This window comes from Lissotriton helveticus, chromosome 7 (assembly GCF_964261635.1).
Source record: "Lissotriton helveticus chromosome 7, aLisHel1.1, whole genome shotgun sequence".
Lineage (NCBI taxonomy): Eukaryota > Metazoa > Chordata > Amphibia > Caudata > Salamandridae > Lissotriton > Lissotriton helveticus.
Genome location: NC_136068.1, coordinates 499,286,957 through 499,310,628, shown reverse-complemented (window position 1 = coordinate 499,310,628; position 23,672 = coordinate 499,286,957). Strand labels below are relative to the sequence as shown.

The 23,672-nt window shown below is 49.7% G+C and overlaps 1 protein-coding gene across 2 annotated transcripts in view; it reads right to left on the bottom strand.

The window, feature by feature from the left end:
* KAT8 (lysine acetyltransferase 8) overlaps positions 1-23,672 on the bottom strand; it is a 340,257-nt gene that overhangs the window by 46,222 nt on the left and 270,363 nt on the right. The gene's annotated exons all lie outside the window — the stretch shown is intronic.

Below are 23,672 nucleotides of genomic sequence, written 5' to 3'. Positions count from 1 at the left end.
TTCTTGTAGCGATCACTTCTGCGCGCAGGGTGAGCGAGATTCAGGCCTTTTGTGCTACAGAACCCTATCTCGTTTTTCCATGCGAATAGAGTGGTGCTTCGGACACATCCCAGATTCCTTCCTAAGGTAATCTCGGATTTTCACATTAACCAATCAGTGACACTACCTACGTTTTTTGCTAATCCAAGCTCTTCAGCTGAAAAAGCTTTACACTCTTTGGATTTGAAAAGAGTTTTGAAGTTTTACCTTGATAAAACTAAAAGTGTTCGAAAGACTGATCATTTGTTTGTAAACTACGGTCCTCTGAATACGGGCTTGCCTGCATCCAAGAAGTCTATTTCTAGATGGATTGTGTCATGCATTTTGCTTTGTTATCAGTTGGCACGAAAACAGCTCCCGGGTAGACCGAGAGCTCACTCCACTAGAGGAAAGGCTGCTACTATAGCAATGCTTAAAAATGTTCCTGTTCATGAAATTTGTAAGGCAGCTACATGGCGTTCGGTTCCCACCTTTTCTCGCCATTACTGCCTTGATTCTGATTCTCAGGCGGATGCTCAGGTTGGTCAAGCATCCCTGAGGAATTTGTTTGGGTAATGTCTATATGAGTGTACCGTTTAGAGAGTCTGATATTGGTCCGCAGGGTATGGGATGGGCTTGCTACTCTATTCAGTGCTTATGACTATTGATGAGTATCCCCTGGAAGAGAAGGATTAGTTACTTACCTGTAATCCTAGTTCTCTTCCAGGGGTATACTCATCAAAGTCATAAGCACACCCACCCGCCTCCCCGGACTAATATCAGAACTATCTCTTTTACATGTTACCCATGCAGTTATCACACTGTTATACGCCGTCCAAAAGAACTGACCTAACTGTCACCTGTGGTGCATGATGGGAGCCTGGAGGCTCACAGAGGTCTTAAAGGCACGGCGCCAGATTTTTTCTGTTGTTACAATGCAGCCTATCTAGGCTAAAGCTGCCTCTATGATCCTGCCAGTTTTTACCTTTGAAAATAAAGGTTGTATGTTTCAAAGAAAACCTAGGCAGTGTTTTCTTCTTTACATTATCATATAATGTGTTTTATATGTCTTTATTTAGCAAATGTAAAGATTTTACAGGCTATTATGGCAGTTTTTTTAGCCTAGTATGGTTATTTTGGGTTGCATATGTATATGCATATTATCTATATATATATGGTTATTTTATGCGTATTTATATGTATTTATATATATATATATATATATGTAGATATATGCATATTATTGGCTATTGCTCCGGGGTCCCGCACGTGGGCGGGACTATTCAGTGCTTATGACTTTGATGAGTATACCCCTGGAAGAGAACTAGGATTACAGGTAAGTAACTAATCCTTTTCGGCTTGGTAGGCAGGTTTGAGGGCTCGGGCACATCGGAATCAGGCCTTGTGGGCTTCAGCACTGAAGAAGGTGTTTTCGGTGTGGGAGCTGGTGTCGTCGGCTTCGAGGCGTCGGACGATGGCTTCACACTTTTATGTTTAGAAGTGGACAGCTTCGGAGCCGGTACTTCTTTTGGTTTCGGTGCCGATACTTCTTTAGGCTTCGGTGCCGATACTTCTTTAGGCTTCGGTGCCGAGAGGTCTTTCTGTTTCGGTGCGAGCCATCCTTTGGTTTCGGTGCCGAGCTAGCTTTGGGTTTTGGTGCCGATGGAAGAGGTGGAATCGGCACGTGCGGCTTGCTCGGTGCCGAGGCACTTAGAAGGCTTAGTTGTTTTCTCCGGAGCCGGGCTCGGAGGCGGGGCTTTCGAAGCGGGTGTTCGGTGTCGACTGGGCCCAGTGGGCGGAGTGCTGACCTTTGCCTTCGGTTTGGGAACTGTATGTGGTGCAGGGGCAGTAGTACTCACGCGCTGACCCGATGGAATGGAGTCATCTGAGTCGTCTGCCTCTGATACGATCTGGAGATCAGGTGAATCTTCTTCGGGAACGAGCTGAACCTCTTCATAGAAGATATATTCCGGTTCCGGAGCTGATCTCCTCATTTCGTGTCGATGGGCCCACCGATCCCGGATGGTTTTCTTTGATCGGAAGGATACACAAGCTGTGCAGTTCGATTCATCGTGTTCTGGCGATAGACAGAGGTGGCAGACCTCGTGGTGATCGCTATGTGGAAACTTTGCTCGACATACCGGGCATCTTTTGAACGAAGTTCTGTCCATGAGGTGTAGGCCGCACGGCGTCGATAGGCCCAACGGCCCGCGTCGATGACCGGAATCGAACTGATGGCGTCGAAACTATTGTAGTCGATGTCGAAGGTAGTTTTTAGAAGTTTGAGGAAGTTTTGCGCTTCGAGGTGCTTGAAAAGTGTTTTTCTAGCCAGAGTGGAGAAACTTTCATCCGAACCCAGTGGCGGAAAAAAACAATCTAAGGATGGAGCCGATGCCCATGCGCAGTATTGTCCAAGGGAGGAGTCACCTATCTCGTGACTACAAAGACTTCTTCCAAGACAACAACAACCTGCAATCATCCGAGCCCAACACCAGGTGGCGATCTAATGCTAAGTGTACAATCTGCAGCTCATATGCCTCGAACATCAAGTTATGGGACTTTGGGTAAGTACACGACTGGCAGAGTTAAGGTTCTGGGGTAAGATTCAGAGGTCTCCCAGGGTCAGGTAAGTACAGTTGTTACACCCTAGGCAGCACAGGGGCAGCCGGGTGCAGAGAGAGTAGGTCTAATGTTATCCTATGGAGGATAGGGGGCCTTCGGTTGGTGGCTGCTAGCAGGCAGGCCACGCGGCTGTGGAAGCTGAGCTCCTGGTCACTTACACAGAGCAAGTGGGGAAGTAAGATAGGATAGTTGTTGCACTTCCAGTGGCATTCAGGCGGCTGGGTGCAGGGTGCTTTTGGGCCTTCGGGCGACCATTGTTATTCAATGGAAAAGCTGGAAGCTGAACAAAGGCTGCAGGCTCGGGACGGAGATTTTTCAGGTGCTACCACCACTTCGAGAGGTAGGTTGGGATGTTGGAGGATAGGTAGACACCCAGGAGTTAGGCACAGGGGGCATTGGGGCGCCGGGTACAGGGGTGTCATTTGGCGTCGGGAAATCTTACCCTCAGTTGGTCGTGGTTGGAGGGGTCTCTGGTTGTGAGGCTGCAGGCGTCGTCAGGAGCGTCCTTGGGCACTGGATTCGTGGTCACAATCGCCGGGGGGACGTCCTTGTGGTCTTTGTTCACTCAGGCACAGGCCAGGCTCGGCAGGTGCAGAGTGTGCTGGATTCGCGGTTCCTGGCTGGCACCAGGGGTTGTTGCTGTTTGAGCAGAACCACGGTTTGTGGGAGTCTCAGTCTTTAGATGAACAAGGCAGGCAGGTCCTCTGGGGTTTTCGAAGTTGCTGTCCGCAGGAGACGCCAAGGTTTTAGCAGGAGCAGGTTCAAGGATCAACAGGCCAGTAGGGCTGGGGCCAAGTCAGTTGGTGTTTTTGTTTCAAAATCGGGATCTGAGGAAGGAAGGTTCAGGGTGCCCCTAAAAACTAAATTTAGAGGCGTTACAGGTGGGGCAAGGGCAGGGACAAATGGGTCCCTGTCCTGGGGTGATTACACCCCCTATCCTGCTCCTCTCCTGTGGGAGGAGGGCAGGAGCCTATCTCTGATTGGGTAGGGCTCCCCATCCTCAAGATGGCGGGAGCCCGGAGTTATGCTTCACCTCGCCTCTCCCACCTGAGTGGTGGGGTTGGCAGAGGCTGGCACACCCCCTTTCCTCACTTAGGGTTTCCCGCCTGTCTTCCCGCCAGAGTGGGGTCAGGACCGGTGGGGGACAGTTGCGGAGTACTGCAATTGGCCTGGGGAAGCTCACAAAAGGCGGCATGCCTTTGAAGCTTCCCCTGCCCATCCTGGGGGAGGAGGCTTGGCTCCTCGTCCCAGGATGTGCATTGTTTCAGGCCCCTGAGAGCGGCAAGCTCTCGACCCAGGGGTCCAGAAACATGTCTGGTGGTGGCAGCCTTGGTGGCCTCGCAGTCAGGACACTGGGAGTTGGTTAGGTTTCAGGGGGCATCTCTAAGATGCCCTCTGTAGTGCATTTTACATAAAATCCCACACTGGCATCAGTGTGGGTTTAATGTGCTGAAAGTTTGATACCAAACTTCTCAGTCTTCAGTGTAGCCATTATGGTGCTGTGGGGTTTGTAAGGACAACCTCCCAGCACCATATTCTCTTAATGGCATAACTGCACTTACAGTGTCAATGAATGGCCCTGGGTACTGTAGGGGCACAAGGCTCATGCACCTGTGCCCATACCACTGGCATAGTGCACCCAGCTGGAGGGGTGACTGAGGTATGCCAGGGCAGTGTGTTTGTGGGCATGGCACACAGGGATCCGTGCCATGTCGACTCTTTGTTTAGTTCTGCACCAGGACACTCAGCCTGCAAAGGCAATGTGTGTGTGTCAGGGTGCAGGGCCCCTAAGGGTGGCGGGTGGCACAATAAGTGCTGCAGCCCTTAGGGGTCTTCTCTGCTCACAATGCCCTGGGTACCCGTAGTACCATTTACCAGGGGCTTACATGTGGCCAGAAATGCCAATTGGGTTTTAGCTTCAATACAGTTTTAGGGAAGGAACACAGGCCCCGGGCACCTGGTTGGCAGGAGCCCAGGGCACACTCAGTCAAAGTACATCAGCAATTCAGCAAAAAGTGGGGGCATACCATGCAAGAAAGAGGGCCCTTTCTCACACAGCGTCGTCGACAAGGGAGCTTTTTTCATTGAGTTCACCTCGAAGAGAGTGAAGAGGGATTTTCGAAAGTCTTTGGAGCCGCAGGAAGAGAAGATGAAGGCACAGAGCTGGATTTCCTCTCAGACATCACTCCCTTAAGACAGTCCTTCCGTCTCCTTTACACCTCAGTGAGGAGATTCGCCAGGACTACGCCCTTCAGACCTATGAGAGGTCTTTTTAAGGCCTTACCAAGAAGTTCCTCAGAAGTTGAAGGGGAGACTCTACCCCTTTTTGCAGACCTTCGGGAAGATGTTGCAGAGGCTATGTCACTATCACTGGAAACTGGTTCTTTCCTTGACTTAAGCTTCTGGAGCCAGGTCAAAAGACATCCTTCATGGTCTCGTAGAGTTTTTGTTGAAAAAGTCCAGCATATTTACAGTCTGCTGCCTTGTGGTCTGGATACAGACAGTAAATACAATCCTTGTGCTTGTCCTCCGCATACAACCTCTTGTTAGCACAAGTTGCACAGGCTTTAAAGAGAGCTTTCTTCTCTTTATCAAACATCTTGACACGAAGTCCAAGCAGGTCTTGAAGAAAAAACTGGATAAAAGGAAAATACTGAGCAGAGCTCAGTGGAGACTCTCTAGCACAACGTGCGGTTGAAAATCTGAGGTTCTGAGCTTCTCTCAGGAGGGCTCTAAGGGGTTAGGCTAATCTTATTGGTTGTTTATTTTTTTTGGTCTCTTTTACAAAAAGAGGTGGCTAGGTTGCAAAACAGGAATGGGCTTAGGCCTAGGTTCTGTTTTGGTAATGGTTTCTATTGCTATTTTATGTATACCAGGGACTCCCATTTCGACGACAGGGAATGATACATGCATGGGAATCTATGAAAGTTCTAATACTGGAGTAATTGAAAAACTCAATAAAACTGTGTTAAAAAAAATACCTGTAAAAGCATTCTGTCAATTCCACTGATGAGTTGTTTATTAATTAAAAATGTAAAACTAAAGGAAAAAAGTTGTGCTACAGGAAGCGATAACAGCAGCTCGCAAGATTCTGAGGTAGCAGGAAGATGTATTTAAGAACACAAATCCGACATCTCAAGTGGCCTGGCAGTCAAGTGCAGGAAGGCCAGGTTTTGAGGTACCACTCGGTCATTTTTATTAATTAGGAGGTAAGGACCCTTTAGAATTTGAAACAGCCTTCCTGCTTATATTTCCCTAGGTCTTACAACCAGAACAACCCTCCACATGCCTGGTCAACAAGGATAAATCGGGCCACTCATTTGCTTTCTAAATTACCCTAAGTATAAGGTGAAATACCAGCAAAGCATAGGCAAAGATTCCTGACCATCACATCAAATTATCTTTTCCTTGGGTCTGTGGACAAGATTGCTTCCGAAAAGCAGTGTTCTCAGGTGTCGCGAAGCGGTCTCAAGGTGTAACCCCCACTTCTAGATGAAGCTGTCTATTTCCCGTTCACAATCTGTATCTAACCTTCTGAGCACGCCCACCCATACTCTGAAGATATTGTAAACACTCTACTGAAAAACACTCCGTGGCATAGCACTCAACGTCACAAACATTGTGCTCTTGGGATATGATCTGTGGCCTTGTTCTCCTTTCCCTGACTATTTAATGCAGCGTTAGGTCTTTAAAAAGGGGCCCCTCACATTGATACTCTATGTGCTTTTAAACCAGATAGTTATTTACACATTTTCATTAAAACTGGTTTATTTTTTGTTCAGGGTTACAGGCATAGATATACAGGTTTTTATTAAATTAATGATGGAGAACGAATAGTTTCTTACCTGTCGGTGTAGTTTTGCAGCTTGAAGATCTTTCTGGATTCACTATGCTGTGCATTATTCCGTGGTCTAGTGGTTGGGTCCGGAATCGTAGTCTTTTCTTTGTTTTTTATTTTTTATTTTTTTGTAGCCCAGGTGGGCGTCGGCGTCCCACCTTTTGGTGTCCTTCCTGTGACGTCGGCATGCTTCCTGCGGAAGCTCCCACCCTTGGGCGCCATCTTCGGATTCTTTTTCCGTTTGTGTTCTGTTTTCCGAATTGTATGGCAATGTTTCTATCTTTTCCTTTTACCGCTCTTTTCCTTGAAGTTCCATAAAAGTCTTTTTTTTGTTTTGTTTACCACCTCTTATTCTCCAGCCTCATCTTTCTGGCGGAGGTGGGTGGGTTCGCTAGTGAATCCAGAAAGATCTTCAATCTGCAAAACTACACCGACAGGTAAGAAACTATTCGTTTTGCAGCGTGAATCTTTCTGGATTCACTATGCTGTGCATAGACTTTGTAGCGGTTTGTTGTTATTGTGGCGGCTGGGTGGAAGATGAGCTTGGATTCTTGAATATGTGCTGAAGCACCTTCTGTCCCACTTGTGCTTCCTTGTTCATTTGTATGTCCACACAGTAGTGTTTTGTAAACGTGTGCACAGAAGCACATGTTGCCGCCAGGCATATGTCCTGAATGGGAGTGTTTGCCAAGAGGCTATTGTAGCTCCCTTTTTCCTTGCTGAATGGGCCCGTGGCCCCTCTGTTAATTCTTGCCCAGCTTGTTTGTGGCAGAATTGTATTGCTTGCGCGATCCATCGTGCAATTGTCCCTTTATTAACAGCTTTTGCATGAAACTTTCAGCAAAGGATAAAAAAAACTGTTTAGTTTTCAAGTGATCTTTAGTTCTCTCTATGTAATGCATGACTGCGCGTCTTGCATCCAGAGTGTGCAGTGCCCTTTCTGCTTTTGTTGTTGGTTTCTGGAGGAAACTTGGTATTTGAATTGTCTGGTTGATGTGGAACTTGGACACCACCTTTGGCATAAAGTGTGGGTCAGTTCTCATTACCACCCTATCGTTGTGGATTTGTATGTAGGGTTCTTGTAGCGTTAACGCCTGCAGCTCGCTTACTCTGCGTAGTGAGGTGATTGCCACTAGGAATGCTGTTTTTAATGTTAGCATCTGTAGTGAGGCTTTATGCATTGGTTCAAAGGGTGCCTTCATGAGTTCTGTCGGCACTATATTGAGGTTCCATGCCGGTGCTGGTAACCTTTTAGGCGGTGCGATCCTTTTTGCACCTTCCAAGAATCTTTTTACAATCATAGAAGTTGAATATGCTACTTACCAGTATGCATCTGTTCTTGGCATGTAGGGCTGCTGACATTCATATCTATACCATAGATCGCCGCCTAGTGTTGGGTCCGGATGATTGCACATTGTTGTCCTGGAAGAGTCTTCGAAGTATCACGAGATAGGTGGCTCCTCCCCTGGACTACAGTGCGCATGGGCATCGACTCCATCCCCAGATTGTTTTTAGCCATTGTGGCGAAGATGGAGTGTAACAGTGTGAGCGATGGCCATGCTAAGAGTAAGTGTAAATTCTACAGCCGCTACAGGCGCCGGGGAGGAGGGTGGGCGATATGAATGTCAGCAGCCCTACATGCCAAGAACAGATGCATACTGGTAAGTAGCATATTCAGTTCGAGGCATGTGGGCTGCTGAATTCATATCTATAGCATAGAATATATAGCAGTCCCTCCATTAGCGTCGGCCGCCTGTGCCAGCTGCAGATGTTTGAAAAAGTGTTTTTAAAACAGCCTGCCCTACAGCTGCTTGCTGCTTGGAGTGCACATCTACACAGTAGTGTTTCGTAAATGTGTGTGGGGTAGACCATGTGGCTGCTCTACAAATGTCTTCTAAAGGGATATTTCCAAGGAAAGCCATGGAGGCCCCCAACTTGTGGGTGGAGTGGGCTCTTGGGGGGATCGTCAAAGTGCGCTTAGCCTTTGATAGCAAATTTGAATACACTTAACGATCCACCTGGCTATACCTGCTTTGGAAATGGGGTTGCCCTTGTGTTGTGCGGAAAAGGCAACGAAGAGTTGTTTCGTCTTCCTAAAATCTTTGGTCCTATCAATGTAGTACATCAAAGCCCTTTTGACGTCAAGAGTGTGGAGCATTCTTTCAGCCACTGTCTCAGGATTTTGGAAGAACACAGGCAGTTCAATAGTCTGATTGACATGGAACTGCGAAACCACCTTTGGAAGAAATTTAGGGTTAGTGCGCAGCACCACCCGGTTGGAGTGAATTTGTATGAATGGCTCTTGTACAGTGAGCGCCTGGAGCTCACTAACACGTCGCAGCGACGTAATGGCAATGAGGAAAGCCACTTTCCATGTTAAGAACTGAATCTCGCATGAATGTAGAGGCTCAAAAGGTGGACCCATTAGTCGGGTGAGTACCACATTAAGATTCCATTCAGGAGCAGGTGGGGTCCTGGGAGGAATGACTCGTTTGAGCCCTTCTAGAAAAGCTTTAATGGCAGGCACTCGGAAGAGGGAGAGATGCTGCCTGTTTTGGAGATAAGCCGCTATGGCGGACAGATGTATTCGAATGGAAGCATATGCCAGATTGCATTTGTAAAGATGTAACAGATAACAAATGATGTTGTGCGTAGACGCATCTAGTGGGTTGATGTCGTGGTCCACGCAATAAATGACAAACCACTTCCATTTAGCCACGTAGCATGCTCTGGTGGTGGGCTTTCTTGCCTCCCGTATGATATCCATGCAGTCAGGAGGCAAGTTGAGGTAGCCAAACTCTAAGACCTCAGGAGCCAGATCGCCAGGTTGAGCTGTTGCGGATCTGGGTGCTGAACGTCGCCATGGCTCTGCGTCAAAAGTCTGGGTGTGAGGTGCAGCCTTTGATGCGGTACCACAGAAAGTTCTAGAAAAGTGGTATACCATGGTTGGCATGCCCACGTTGGAGCAACCAGGATGAGTGTCATCGAGTGTTGCTTTAGCTTCCGTGCCACCAGCGGTATCAGAGGTGCTGGGGGAAAAGCGTACGCAAATCTGCCTGACTAGTTCATCCATATCGCATTGCCCTGCGACTGTGGGTGCGGGAACCTGGCGGCAAAGCTTTGGCATTTGGCGTTTTCCCGCGTGGCAAACAGGTCTATCTCTGGATGACCCCACTGCTGGAAGTACGGGTGGAGTACTGATGGGTGTATCTCCCACTCGTGCATTTGGTGGCTGTACCTGCTGAGCAGATCCGCCATCTGATTGTCCTTGCCCGGGAGGTGTTCCGCCATGAGGAAGATGTTCCTCTGAATGGCCCACTTCCACATGCACTGAGCCAGATGAGACAACTGTGGAGAGTGCGTACCTCCCTGCTTCTGAATGTAGTACATGGCTGTCATGTTGTCCGTCCGGATCAACACGACTTTGTTGCACAGATGTACCTTGAATGCTTTCATCGCCATGAAGATTGCCATCAGCTCTAGGTGGTTGATGTGCATCTTCTTTTGCTGCGTTGTCTATAGTCCCTGCACTGTGTAGTGGAGTACATGAGCTCCCCAACCCTGGAGAGAAGCGTCCGTCGTAAGGATGATTTGTGGAACAGGCTCCTGGAACGGTCGGCCCTTGCAAAGGTTGTGTGGATTCCACCAATGCAGAGTTGTATGCCCGACCGCTCACCAACACTAGGTCTTTTAACTGTCCGTGAGCCTGATTCCACTGACGTGCCAAGCACTCTTGAAGCAGACGCATATGTAGTCTCGCGTGCGGGACTATGAAGATGCAGGAGGCCATCATGCCTATCAACTGCATGAACACTCGTGCTGGAAGCGAGTGTTGCGGTCTGAATTTCTGTATTAGCAATTGAATGCTGTTGATCCTCACAGAATTCGGCTGCGCTGTGGCCGCCAGAGTATCTATCGTCGCACCCAGATACTGCCGCACATGGGCTGGCTGAAGGTGTGACTTTGGATAATTCAGCGAGAATCCCAGATCGTGAAGAAGGCGAATGGTGTGGGACATGTTGGCAGCGCACTGCTGGGCCGACTTTGCTTGGACAAGCCAGTCGACCAAATAAGGGTAGACGTGAACGTTTTGTCTCCTGAGGTGCGCAGCCACTGTCGCCAGGCACTTTGTGAACACCCTGGGCGCTGTGGTCACTCCGAAAGGGAGGACTTTGAATTGGTAATGCTGATTCTGAATGGTGAATCTGAGGTATTTTCTGTGTGACGGATGTAGTGGAATGTGAAAATATGCATCTTTTAGATCTAATGTTGCGAGGAAATCCCCTTGATTGAGCAACGGAAGAACCTGCTGCAGCGTGAGCATATGAAAGTGTTCTGAGAGAATGTACTGGTTTAAGGGCCTGAGGTCCAGTATGGGTCGGAGGGACCCGTCTTTCTTTGGGATCAAGAAGTACAGGGAGTACACACCCGAACCTCTGTGTTCCACTGGTACGAGCTCGATTGCCCCTTTTTGCAGCATGACGAGCACCTCTTGCTGCAATAAGTGCAAATGCTCTGTTGACATAGGACGGTGTTTTGGGGGAATGTTGGGTGGAGTGGACGTTAACTCCAAACAATAACCGTACTGGATAAGCTTTCTGACCCACCTGTCTGTGGTGATGGATTTCCAGACTGGCAGGAACTGTGGAGTCTCCCCCCGACAGGTGTTGTATGGTCGGGGGGCAGTGACAAGGCGTCACTGTTTGTTGGCGGGGAGGATCGGGAGTTGTTGTTTCCACGACCTCTGCCCTTGGCGCTGTTTCCGTGATAGCCACCTCTACTCTGTTTGTTGTATGAGGTTTGTGCACCACTTTTAGTGTACTGTGTTTGCTGGGACATCTGGCCTCTGGAAACACCTCTATTGCTTGAGCGACGAAAAGTACTACCCCTGAACTGCTGGGACTGGAGAGCCCCCATAGACTTTGCAGTCTCGGTGTCTTTTTTGATTTTTTCCAGGGTGGTGTCCACCTCAGGTCCAAATAAGTGATTAGGGTTTACAGGCTGATTTAGGATGGTGGTTTGTATCTCCGGCTTGAACCCGGAGATTCTGAGCCAGGCCTGACGCCGCAACATTACACTTGTGTTAATGGCCTAGGCCGCGGTGTCTGCTGCGTCCAGTGCACACTTAATAGAAGCATTTGAGATGAGTTTCCCTTCTTGAATGAGCATCTCTGCTGCCTCCTTATACTCATCTGGCAAATGTTGTAACAGGGTTTCAAGGGTATCATAATGTGCCCTGTCATATCTGGCCAAGAGTGCCTGCGTGTTAGAAATACGCCAGATATTGGCTGCTTGAGCCGCCACCCTCTTCCCTGGTGCTTCCAGCACCTTAGATTCCTTGTCAGGGGGGGGAGCATCACCAGTTTGTGAATTTGCCCTCTTCCGGGCATTTGAAACAACTAGAGAGTCCAGCGGCAACTGGCCTTTGATGTAGGTAGGGTCGCCAGGTGCCGGCTTGTACTTTTTTTCAATTCTGGGGTTTATAACCCTGGCACGTGTGGGTTCATTAAAAATGTCTGCAGCATGTTTCAAGACACCCTTCAGCATAGGCAGAGTTTTGACAGTCTTTTCAGAGGTGGAAAAGGTATCAAACAGAAAGTCCACTTCAATAGGGTCAGCATGGAGCTGGACGTCATGATTTTTAGCTGCCCTCTCAATAAGCGCATTAAAAGCCGCAGAATCCTCAGTAGGGGAGGTCTTGACAGTATACACTTGAGTGTCCTGGGCAGTTTGCGGATCCCCTGGGTCCGCAGAATCTGCCCATGTGTCCTGGTGATCTTCAGGATCAGTGTCGGCAGGGTAGCTGTATTCATCATAGTCACCTTCCCCAACCGCCACATCCGAGTAAGTGGGCGAGAGTGGAGCAGTGTCCTGAGCACGTGGATTAATCAGTTCAACAAGAACCGGGGAATCTGTGGAAGCCTTTTTCTTCTTTAAAGGAATAGTGTAGGACTCCATAGGCTGTGCCGGTGTGATCTTTCACTTGTAGATGGAAAGTTTACCGGTGTCGACGTCGATAAATTGTTCCGACTGCTCCTCCAATAGGGGTTGTCGATGCTTTGTGCCTACAACCGCAGGGGGAGGCTTCGGTCCCGTGGACACCTTCGTGGATGCCTCGACGACTGTCCTGGGCGCGAACGCCTTCGGCCCCACTTTCGGCGGCAGCTTGAACTGAATCGACGCCGTCGACTTGGGCGGTTTGGCGGCAGGCTTCGGGGCGGAAGTATCCTTCGGATCGACCGCGGAAGCCTTGTCCTTGATGCGCTGCAACGAGTCCGACACCTGCTTCGTGAAGGATGCGGACGGTTTCGTCGACCCGACAGGTGCTTTCGAGCCACCACCATGTGCAGACTCGAGGGCAACAGTACTTTTGGCCTTGTCCAGCCGACGTGCAGGATCGACAGCTTTCGGAGCACAGAGTCCTTTGTCTGTGTCGACGGCCTTCGGCACCGACGGCTTCGGGTCGGCGGCCTTGGCAAGCGGTTTCGGTGCCCCAGTCTTCGGCTCGACGCTCTTTTTTTTTTTTTTTTAAACCTTTATTAGCGTCAAAAGGATATACAAGTCTAGGCCTACAACCAAATCGGCCGGCCTCAATACGTAAAGCAATCAAAAGTTCCAAGGCAGACATTACAGAGTCAATCAGCAAGAAGCAGAGGCAATACAATCGTAAAAAGGGGGAATATACCTAGGAACCAGAGGGCCAAGACACAGGAGCAAAAAAGGTTAATTTTATAATATGGGGATAAGGCGTACGACAGGCTCGCTTTCAATATAGAGACGTCCGAAGTCCCAGAACCAGCCGCAGCGACAATAAGGGGGTATGGGGCCACAATACAGGAGAGGCAACACATTTCACACAGGAAGATCGGGATAATTTTAGACATAATCGACACTTGAACATTATCATCGTTACATGCCCACCACCCAAACCACAGCTAAGCCAGAACAGAGGGATCGGAGAAACCTTACATCAAAACTAACCCGTCATAGTGACCTCTAGGAAAAAGGAGGGAGGGGGACGGGGGCGAGGAAAAGAGGGGAAAGAGGGGGGAAAAAGGGGGAGGGGAGGAGGACAAGACGGAACAATGAGAAAAAGAAATGAAATACAAAAACGAAAGAAAGAAGACACGCCGACACAGGCGTCCCGTGGCGGGGGTACAGGAGAAAACAGGAGTATCAGCACCAGTGAGGGTACAGCAATCGAGAAGAAAAGCAACCGAACCATAAAAGGAGGGTTAACGACGCCACACACCCCACCCCGAACACACCACGGGAGGCAGGGACAGACGCGGCATTACTATAAAGAGATACAAAAGGGCCATAGAACCATAAAACAAACAACAAATAGAACCCAACCCACCCATCCCACCCTGCACCCCTGTAGAAGGCTATGGCCTACCCTTCAGACAGCGTGCCTGTCGCCCTAAACCAGAACCCGAAATATAGCAAGAAAGAAAGAGAGAAGAACGAGACAAAAAGAAACAGAAACAGAAATAAAGAAAACAGGAGGGAGGAGCATAAGAACAGAAATCAATATGGTCGGCCGCCGCCCTCCGCCCAACCAGACAATCGCAGCAAAAACAGACCAGGACGACACCCCATCAAGCGCCATAAAACTTACAGAGGAGGGGACCACCCACCGCTCTATGGGTACAAACAACTGCGCCACTAAGTCGTATACCCATAATCAACCAGGAGTCGTGCATATCACCCCCATCCCTTCCGAACCACAAATCCCACCCACCACATGACAGTGTAAAATGAGATACTCAATACAAGACCAGCACACAATCGAAAAAAATGTTGACTACCATGTAGACATGGGGGGTAAATCGGTCCGCAAGTGAGCAAAAGTCCGAGCAAAGAGTTTAAATGCATCAGCAATCGCAGCACGGGTGATGAAGAACAGGAGTTCAGTTTCGCCGCTTGGGAAGGCGAGGGGGTCTCTGTAGTAGACAAAGGCGAAGCCATCGGAGCAGGTGCAGGCGGCAATCCACCAATATTTCCAGGCATCCGAGCCGAACAGGGCCGCGGCACAATGTCCAAGTTCCCGGGGTCAGAACCTCGAAAAACAGGGAGCTCCAAAGTCACCGGCACACAAAATGATCTTCGATCAACGGCAGCAACACTTGCAGCAATCGAGGGGGGCGAGGCAATGGAGTCCCTGAAACAAGAGGGCGGCAAGAAGAAACGGCTGCTCAAAATGGCGGCAGATCGTGGCGGACTCACAGGGACATCGGGGGCCAGGGATGCGCGCAGGGATCTCAGAGCTTCCAGGATATCTCTGACCGTAAGCTCACGCTCACCAGACCGGACCCCCGCGCAATTAGGCAACCCAAGCCCGCCGCCACAAGGCGCTTCATGTTTCAGAGGGTCGGCCGCCATTTCGCGAAGTCAGCCCAGTCGCCGCCCTCCGCGACCCCCAAAAAACAGTTCAAAAATGTAGGACTTCACAGAGCTCCGGGGGGTTCCCAGCAATGGCAGCCTTGGTGCCGAAAGGATGTCCGCCCAATGCGGGTCTCCGCCTACACCAGCACCGGCGCCCCCAACAAGCAGAGTCCGGGCGCAGAGGTCCAGGGCGGCCGGTCAAAGCAGCGGCGGGGGGAGGACCCCTTCACAGAATCAGTCCCCGGTGTATCTCACCCACATCAGCCGCGCGGTCACCAGGGCAGGCCCGGATCAGGATCGCCGGGATTTTCGCACAACGGCTCTCATCATTGGTTCACTATCTCGACCGGGGCCGACAGTCGTCGGACTCCACAGGCTAGGTCCCGGTCTAGGTTCCACGGAGGCCCCGGTCTTGCGGAGGGCACAACTTCGGAGCCGCTGCACGTCGAAACCTCCGGGCCAAATGGTGAGTACAAGCGAGGTGTTCCGTTTCCGATTCTCCGATAATGTGTCGTCTCCGGACAGGATATTATACAGGATACATGATCAAGCCGGAGGGCTGCGGGAGCCGAGCTAAAAGGCGACCATTACGCTCGCGAGCTTGGCTCCTCCCCCCCGGCTCGACGCTCTTGAGCGACTTCACCGGTTCAACAACCTTCTTTGGCTTCGTCTGCACCGACAGGTCTGAAGACGTGGAGCCGACCAAGGCGACAGTCGCTTTGTGCTTCGACGGCGCCTCTATCACTTTCGGTTTTGTCGAGACCGAAGCTTTTACTTTCGGTTTCGATTTGACTAATGACGGCTCCGTAGAAGTGTCCGTAGCCCGGCCCGGAGGCGAGACTGTGGATCTAGGTGCAAGATCTTGGGTAAGGCCATGTGGCGATCCCTCGACCTGAGCCTTAGTCATTGTCCGAACGGGGCATAGCTCTTCGCCTGAGCTATCTTCCGTGGCCCCATAGGCCTCATTGTCGTCTCCTACCTCGTCGACGACTTCTTCTGTATCGAGCATTTCGACGTTTGCGTCGTAGTTGGAGTCGATCACTGCCGCTGGAGTTGAAATCGGCTCCGGATCTGCCTGCTCGTCTGCTTCTTCTCCCTCGAAAATGTTCACCGGGTCAGGGGCCGTCTGCTGGGCCTCCTGGCGCGCCACACGCTGAAGTCGAATCGTCTTCTTGGAGCGAAAACGAGAACAAGCCATACAGTTGGCTTCATCGTGATCGGGCGACAGGCACTTGTTGCACACCGGGTGGACATCGATGTGGGGATACTTCGAGTTGCACACGGGGCATCTTTTGAACAGGCTCTGTTCCATGATGTGTCGTCGAATAAGGCTGGTTGCGTTGACTGGGCCTCGAGCACCGAAGAGCCACGCAACTCTTCTGGATGTCCGACTCGGGAACTGAGCCGGAACAGAGCTGGGCACAGAACGCAAGACAATACCGATGCTATAGGAAAGGTCTTTGGGCCGAAAAGAAAGTTTCTATCGATTCCGAACTTGAGTGATCAAATATGCATTCGAACCCAATGGCGGAAAAAAACAATCTGGGGATGGAGTCGATGCCCATGCGCACTGTAGTCCAGGGGAGGAGCCACCTATCTCGTGATACTTCGAAGACTCTTCCAGGACAACAATGTGCAATCATCCGGACCCAACACTAGGCGGCGATCTATGCTATAGATATGAATTCAGCAGCCCACATGCCTCGAACAAAGAAGCTTTTGCCTGTTTCTCCCCTAGTGTAGGCGACAATGGCTGCTAGGTGCACTCTTAGCGATGATGAGCTCAGGTTGGCCTCGAGCAGGTGCGTGAGGTACTTAAGGACCGTAGAGTCTCTTGTCATCTTGTTGTGCAGACCTTCCTTTCTGCACCATAATGTGAACCTCTTCCATTTGGCCACGTAGCACTTACGGGTGCTTGGTCTTCTTGCCTCTCGAAGTACTCTCAGGGTGCTCTCAGGTATCTTTAGGTGTGCGAACTCTATGTCCTCAGGAGCCAGGCTGCTAGGCTGAGACTTTCTGGCTCTGGATGCAACACCTCTCCGTTTTGCAAGGAGAGTAGGTCTTTCCTTCTCCCAAACCTGTGTGGTGCACTCTGTGTCATTTCCATAATCTGCGAATACCATGTCTGCCTGGCCCACAGGGGTGCGACCAGTATCAGGGTCATGTTGCTTGTCCTGCACTTGCTGAGTACCTTGTGTATCAGGGGAATCGGCGGAAAAGCGTAGGCAAATGTCTTTGACCAGCTTATCCATAGGGCATTCCCCAGGGACCCTTCCTCTGGTTGTCTCGATGCGAAGCGTTGGCATTTTGCATTCTGGTGTGTTGCAAACAGGTCTATTGACGGTGTTCCCCACCTGTCGAACAGTCTCTTCGTTTCTTGTGCACTCAGCTCCCATTCGTGTGAGGCCGATGTCTGTCTGCTGAGCCAGTCCGCTTCCACGTTGTCTTTTCCTGGCAGATGTATTGCCAGTAGATCTATTTTCAGCGGTATTGCCCATTTCCATATTTCCTGCGCTAGCTCTGACAGCGGGGCTGATTGTGTTCCTCCCTGTTTGTTTATGTAGAACATCGCTGTTGTGTTGTCCGTCTGGATTAGCACTGTTTGGTTGTACAACTTCGTCTGGAAGGCTTTCATAGCTAGGAGAACGGTCTTTAGTTCTAGGTAATTGATGTGCTTGACCGCATCCGCTTGTGTCCACGGGCCCCTCACTCGGAGTTTTTCCATGTGTGCTCCCCATCCCTTTTGGGATGCGTCCGTGGTGATGGTCACTGTTGGTGCTGGTGGTGTTAGAAGCTTCCCCTTTGTTATGATTCCTTTGTTCCACCATGATATCTCCTCGTGCAGTGCGTGCGTTACAACCACTAGGTCCTCCCAACACCCTGTTGCTTGTGACCATTCGTCCTGCAGCCACTCCTGGAGTGGTTTCATGTGTAGTCGGACACTTGGTATTATGTGGATGCATGATGCCATCATGCCCATCATTTTGCTCACCGTCCTCACTGTCAGAGTTCGCCCCTTCTGGTAGAGGCGCGCATCCCTCAACAGCGCCAGCGTTCTCTTTTCGCTGTGGAACACCTTCCCCTGCATGGTATTGATTTGTGCCCCCAGAAAAATCTTGACCTGTTCTGGGTTTATCGAGGATTTCTTCCAGTGGATGGAGAAACCCAAGGCCATTAGTGTGTCTGTCACTCTTTGAGCGTGCTGCTTGCACGTGTTGTATGACTTTGCCTTTATGAGCCAATCGTCTAGGTAAGGGTATACGTGTATCCCCTCCCTCCTTAAGAGCGCTGCGACTGCTGCCAGGCACTTTGTGAACACCCTCGGTGCTGATTTTAGTCCGAAGGCCAATGCCGTGAATTGATAGTGGTCTGAGTGGATTGCAAAACGTAGCAGATGTTTGTGCCGCCTGTTCATTGGGATGTGTAGGTAGGCAACCTTTAGGTCTATGGTGACCATGAAGTCCCCTGTTTGAATCTGTGGAAGTACTTCTTGCAGGGAAGTCATTTTCAATTTTTGTGTCTTTATGAATTTGTTGAGGAACCTTAGGTCCAGGATAGGTCTCATTGTTTCGTCTACCTTGGGTACTAGGAAGTACGTAGAGTACACCCCCTTTTTCCTTTCCTTGGGAGGTACAGGCTCGATAGCCTCCTTCAGTAGCAGTTCCTCTGCCTCCCTTTGAAGAAGCTCTAGCTCCTTCTTTGCTAGTGCTCTTTTCTTTGGTCTTCTGCTTGGTGGTGTGTTTTCTAACTCTATGCAGTACCCGTACTGTATTGTGTGGATGATCCATTTGTCTGTTGTAATTTTTCTCCACTCCTGGAGGAAAAGTTTTAATCTTGCTCCCACTGGTGTCACGTGCTCGTGGTGTTTCGGTGCGTGAGACTCCTGTTTTTTGTTTTTGTGCTCCACCCTTGGAGATTTTTGTAGGGTGTGCACTGTCCATGTGGCAGAGTCACTTGGAGGTGGTTTGCTGTCCACCCCTCCTGTTGTTTCCACGTCCACTCGCCCTCCCGCGAAAGGAGTGGCCCCTCTGTTGGTATTGCCACTGCTATTTTTGCTGACCATGTTGTGTATGGGTGTCGCTTTGGTGGGAATGTTGGAAGGACTGATGCGACGTTCCCGTCTGGTTTCCCCCTCTCCCGTGTGTCTCCGTGACGGGGTCCCTCTCTTTGCTCCCCTGAATTGCAAGGCCCCATGGATCTTGCGGTGTCATTATCCTTTTTGAGCAGTGAGTGCTTGTCGTCCACTGGTGCTCCGAACAGTGTTTCCCCGTTGAACAGAGTGTTCAGGATGTTGTGTTGCACCTCCGGTTTAAAGCCTGATATTCTGAGCCAGGCTTGTCTTCTTTCCGTGATGCCCAGCATCATAAGCCTGCTGGCCGTGTCTGCCCCGTCCAGTGCTGTTTTTAGGCAAGAGTTTGCCAAGTTCTTCCCTTCCTCTACTAGGTGCGAAGCCCTTTGTTGTTGTTCCTGAGGGAGGTGTTTCACCAACTGCCCCAGTTCCTCCATGATTTGGTAATGGTGTCTGTTGAGCAGTGCGTTGGAATTAGCCATGCGCCAGTGCATAGCGGCATTCCTTTCGATTTTCCTTCCTGTTAGGTCCATCCTTCTGCTCTCTTTATCAGGGGGTGGACCCGAAGTAGTTGGCACATTGGCCCTTTTTAGGGCTCGGCTATAACGCGCTGAAAGCGCGTTCTCACCGAGAACTATTGTCGGCGTCTCAGCAGTCTGAGACGCCGAAGGGAGACAAGACCTGGCCGCGCGCAGCGTTTTTCCATAGGATAACGTTGTGCGCGCGGCCAGGTCTTGTCTCCACGGCATTCCAGGGCTGACCGGATCGCGTCGCGCGCCTCTCTGGAATGCAGGGGGAGTCTGCAGAGAGGCGCGCAGTGCCTGCAGTTTACATTCTGTGTTTTATATTTTGGCATCTTTTGTCTAAGCGTATTAAAGTATTCTAACGCACAGTGATATATTTTTTATTATTTATGTCAGATGTAACACTGAAATGGCAAGGAACCTTTTTTGTTCTTTGTGAACTGTTGTTTGCACTTTTATGGTTTTATCTGAAAACTGAATAAAGATTTTTAATCCACCCTACATGTTTAGCCATCTAATTCCGGAGTGTTTTAATAAATCTAATTTAGTTGGCTGTACGCAAATTCATTCATATGTAGGCAAATATTATAGTAACATGGAACAGCAACAGAGTTAAATATTAAAAGTTCCTTATTTTGTCAGTTTGACAAACATACACTCTCGAGCTCAAGGACTGAAAGCAGGTGCTTGCAATCATGATATCAATGACCAAGCAATAACCAACTGATATTTTAAATGAAGAAAAACACTGCAAGAACATAGCTCATTTTATGAATGAATTCGAAAATATGAAATATTAGAAGTGCTGCCAGTGTCACCCATGTCTTTCAATGGCCAAGCAATAAATCTAAGCAAGAAGACTAGACCACGGCAGTCTTTCATGTGATAGTGACCTACTGATTTGATATTTGCAAGGCTGTATTTACTCCTAAATTTAAAACCTCGGTCCAAAAAACCGACCCCATGATAAATGAGTAAACTCTCACTTAGGGGCATATTTACAAGCCCCTATTGCCACAGGAACGTCACTCTTTCCCACGTTCCTGTGGCGATAGGGGCATCACCTTATTCACAAGGCAGCTTTAAGCCACTTGACGTGGCTTAACGCTGCCTTGTAAATAAGGCACCCTTTCACGCTATACTTGGCATGAAAGGGGCGGGCAATCCATCACTGCCATACACACACGGATACCACCACTGGCATACACACACGGATACCACCACTGCCATGCACACACAATAATAATAATAATCCACATTTGTAAAGCGCACAATCACCCGTAAGGGTCTCTAGGCGCTGGGGGCCGTCGGGAAGATTAAGCGAGCTATTGCCCAGAGTCACATGGTGCTGGGCTAACCTGCCGCCGGAGCCGGGGATCGAACCCTGATCCCCAGATTCCAGCGTCAGTCGCCCTGGCCGCGGCGCCACACCTCTCCCAGACACCACCACTGCCGTACGCACACCAACACCACCACTGCCGTGCACACACGGACACCACCACTGCCATGCACACACGGACACCACCACTGCCATGTACACACGGACACCACCACTGCCATACACACACGGACACCACCACTGCCATGCACACACGAACACCACCACTCCCATGCACAGACACGGACACCACCTGTGCTTAATTTGTAAAAAAAAAAGTGCCAGGGCTTTAATTTGTAAAAAAATTAAGTGAAAGGGCACTCGTCAGGAGGCTACTGTAGTTAGCCATACACATTACACGACTTTGAGCTATTGGCATTGTAAATGACAATGACTTTTATTTATGTTTTGGTTTTTAAAACATAAATAAAAGACCTTGTCATTTACAATGTCAAGACCTTAAACTCGCGTTCATTTACAATGCTAATAGCTCTAACTTTTGCAATGCCGAGACCGTTGCATTGTAAATGCTTGTTCTTGCTGTTGCAGTGTTGATAGAGTCAGCAGGGACCGTCCCCTGTATGTAGGCCGGGTCCTTTGAGGAGTGCTTGTATTTTTTCTCCATCCTTGGTGTGACAGGTTTACAAGTAGCAGGCTCCTTGAATGCCTCTCTTCCTTGCCCTTTGATGCTTTCCAGCATTGGCAGGAACTGGCTCCTAGTGTGCACTGGGAGTAGTGTTTCTACTAGGAAATCCCCTTTCGGCACCTCCTCTTCGAGCTTAACTCTGAACGCTGTTGCCACGTTCTTGATGCATTCATTGTAGAGTCCAATGTCGTCCGGTGGCGAGGGCCTCGCTGGATATGAGTCCACTCCCTCTTCTGGACTTTCAGCTTCGACGTCCTGCCACTGTATCCGAGTATGCCGATTCTTGGTACACCCTCTGTTCGTCATCTCTCTCCTCCTCGTAATAGGCGTTATCATCTTCCTGATATGCCAGATCTTCCAAGCTCTCCGACGCTTCTACTTCGAGATCTTCCTCTTCATCCTCGACCAAATGTACTTCTGGTGACTTGGGCCTCGTAGGAATTGTGTAAGATTTCATTTTTTCTTCGAAATCTTTCTTTCGCTGCAGGATGTTCTCCATCTCTGCTTCGAGTCTCCTCTTCTTTCTTTCCATCTCCGCCGCCTATTCGGCGTCGAGTGGTTGTGCCGGTCTCTTCGGCGCACTGGATGACGTCGAGATGGGTTTCGGCGTCGAGACTGGTTTCGGCGGCGAGGCTGTTTTCGGCGTCGAGACTGGTCTTGCGTCTTTCGTGGTCGACTTCGAAGATGTTTTCGGAGTCGAGCGCTCCTTTTCTTGGAGGCTTTTCGACGACTTTGGTTGGTCGCCGTCCCTCGGCGCCAGGGAGTCCTTCTGAGAGGATCCGCTGGGCCTGGGTGTCGCTGCGGACGCCGAAGTATTCGGCGTCGGCGCTTTCTGGGCCTTGCCCTCGTTTTTTCTAGAGTATTGGGTAGACTGGCGAGTCTTTTGGGCCTTTTTGGGGCATCGAGTCTCCTACCTTTTCTGTAGTCTTCTTATTATCGGTCTCTGCGACCGTGTAGCCGATGTCTTCTTCGGCGACGTAATCCTCCTCGTCGGTCGAGAGTCCCAGGTCTCGAAGGGACGGTGGCTGGCCCTTGCCCTGCATGGTGTAGTTTGCTATCCTTTGCCTCTCTCTCACTCGAAGGGTCTTCGGGGTGAATGCGGAGCAGGCGTTGCAATCTTTGCTTTCGTGGTCGACCGGCAGGCAGAGGTTACAGACTGGGTGTTGGTCCTTCTGCGCGTACTTATGATGGCAGTTGCGGCAGAATTTAAATGGTGTTTTGTCCATGTCTTGCGTTCAGGGGGCCCCCTGATTGCGCATTCTCCTCTGGGCGTCGAAAATCTGGAAAATTTCCCCCTTCTTTGTCGTCCTTTCGATGGTGTAGTCTTCCTTCGTCTTTTCCAATATTTTTCCTCCAAAAACTCGAGTCTTGCTTCTTCTTCTCTCCTAAACTCTGGAGCCCTCACGGGAACGATCCAGACCCAACGGCGGAAAAAAGAATCTGAAGATGGCGCCCAAGGGTGGGAGCTTCCGCAGGAAGCATGCCGACGTCACAGGAAGGACACCAAAAGGTGGGACGTCGACGCCCACCTGGGCTACAAAAAAAACAACAACAAAAAAAAAAAGAAAAGACTACGATTCCGGACCCAACCACTAGACCGCGGAATAATGCACAGCATAGTGAATCCAGAAAGATTCACGCTGCAAGACTGGCAAACGAGTATACATTCAGCCTGCTAAGAATAGGGTGCCTGGAGATTTGTAAAGCCAGTTGGTGTATAAGGGGCAGACCTCAGTGCTGTGCTGTGGCTTTGACTTTCTATTGGGAACAATTGCTTCTCTTATGGCTTTGCTAGCCTGTTGGAAGGAGAGTATGAGCAGCAACCACAGAATAAAAGTAGGAGCAAATCATCAAGACAGAACAGTATAAAAATAAAGGCAGCTACCTACTGTGTGATAATTTTGCATCAACACTTTCCAGTGTTATACATATGACTATATGAGATTATGCAAGAAACAGTAGCCTATAAATCCTTTTGTGTCAAAATGCTTGCTCGTTTTGAACAATATAGTAGTGCAGCTGCCTAATTATGGCAGGGAGGAATCATGGGATTAGAGGACATGAGAATAAGTGCAGGCAGAGCTGAATGGTACTGCAGGCACCTAAGTTGTAATAGTTGTTGAATAAGGGTCATGTTTGCCCACTTTTAAATGAATTAACAAGTCAAAAGGAGGGGCTGCTTACCCTCA